General features: G+C 41.1%; 1 non-coding gene across 1 annotated transcript; it reads right to left on the reverse strand.

The window, feature by feature from the left end:
• Nucleotides 1–688: 688 nt before the first annotated feature.
• LOC130958734 (small nucleolar RNA R71) lies at nucleotides 689–796 on the reverse strand. The gene has a single exon (XR_009077840.1). It is a non-coding gene; the product is annotated as a small nucleolar RNA R71 (small nucleolar RNA).
• Nucleotides 797–1,697: the final 901 nt, after the last annotated feature.

Genomic DNA, 1,697 nt, shown 5'->3' on the forward strand with positions numbered 1-1,697 from the left:
CATTCATCTGCTAACACTTCTCCTCTTCTCCTCTGAGTTCGAATTCTTCTCTTCTTAATTCTTTTTCTTTTTTCTTCTACTAACCCAAAGGAATCTCTATATTGTGGTAAAGAGGATCCCTATTATTATTTTCTATTCCCTCATTTTTCATATGAGCAGGAGCAAGGACAAGGGCATCCTTGTTGAAGCAGATCCAGAACCTGAAAGGACACTGAAGAGAAAATTAAGAGAAGCCAAATTACAGCAAACCAGCGAGCACCTGTCAGGAATTTTCTAAAAAGAAGAGGAGATGGCAGCTGAAAATAATAATAATAATGCAAGGAGGATGCTTGGTGATTATTCTACACCTACTTCCAAGTTTGATGGAAGGAGCATCTCCATCCCTGCCATTGGGGCAAATAATTTTGAGCTGAAACCTCAGCTAGTTGCTCTAATGCAACAAAACTGCAAGTTCCATGGACTTCCATCAGAAGATTCCTATCAGTTTTTAACTGAATTCTTGCAGATCTGTGAGACTGTAAAGACGAATGGAATAAATCCTGAAGTCTACAGGCTCATGCTTTTCCCTTTTGCTGTAAGGGACAGAGCTAGAACATGGTTGGACTCACAACCTAAGGATAGCCTGGACTCCTGGGATAAGTTGGTCACGGCCTTCTTGGCTAAGTTCTTTCCTCCTCAAAAGCTGAGCAAGCTTAGAGTGGATATTCAGACATTCAAGCAAAAAGATGGTGAATCCCTCTATGAAGCTTGGGAAAGATACAAACAGATGACCAAAAGATGTCCTCCTGACATGCTTTCAAAATGGACCATTCTGGATATATTTTATTATGGTCTGTCTGAGTTTTCCAAGATGTCACTGGACCATTCTGCAGGTGGATCCATTCACCTAAAGAAAACGCCTGCAGAAGCTCAAGAACTTATTGACATGGTTGCTAATAATCAATTCATGTACACTTCTGCGAGGAATTATATGAACAATGGAACGCCTCAGAAGAAGGGAATTCTTGAGATTGATGCTCTGAATGCCATATTGGCTCAGAACAAAGTGTTGACTCAGCAAGTCAACATGATTTCCCAAAGTCTGAATGGATGGCAAAACGCATCCAACAGTACTAAAGAGGCATCTTCAGAAGAAGAAGCTTATGATCCTGAGAACCCTGCAATAGCAGAGGTAAATTACATGGGTGAACCTTATGGAAACACCTATAATTCATCATGGAGAAATCATCCAAATTTCTCATGGAAGGATCAACAAAAGCCTCAACAAGGCTTTAACAATGGTGGAAGAAACAGGCCAAGCAAGCCTTTTCCATCATCTTCTCAACAACAGACAGAGAATTATGAACAAAACACTTCTAATTTAGCAAACTTAGTCTCTGATCTGTCAAAGGCCACCTTAAGTTTCATGAGTGAAACAAGGTCCTCCATAAGAAATCTGGAGGCACAAGTGGGCCAGCTGAGTGGTGCACGAAATTGTGATCATCAATGGCACCATCAACATGGTACGCTCAATTGCAATCTCACCTCTTTGTAACAACTTCGCACAACTAACCAGCAAGTGTACTGGGTCGTCCAAGTAATAAACCTTACGCGAGTAAGGGTCGATCCCACGGAGATTGTTGGTATGAAGCAAGCTATGGTCACCTTGTAAATCTCAGTCAAGCAGACGCAAATGGTTATGGAGGATAACATAGAAT

The sequence above is a fragment of the Arachis stenosperma genome, chromosome 10, assembly GCF_014773155.1.
Source record: "Arachis stenosperma cultivar V10309 chromosome 10, arast.V10309.gnm1.PFL2, whole genome shotgun sequence".
Lineage (NCBI taxonomy): Eukaryota > Viridiplantae > Streptophyta > Magnoliopsida > Fabales > Fabaceae > Arachis > Arachis stenosperma.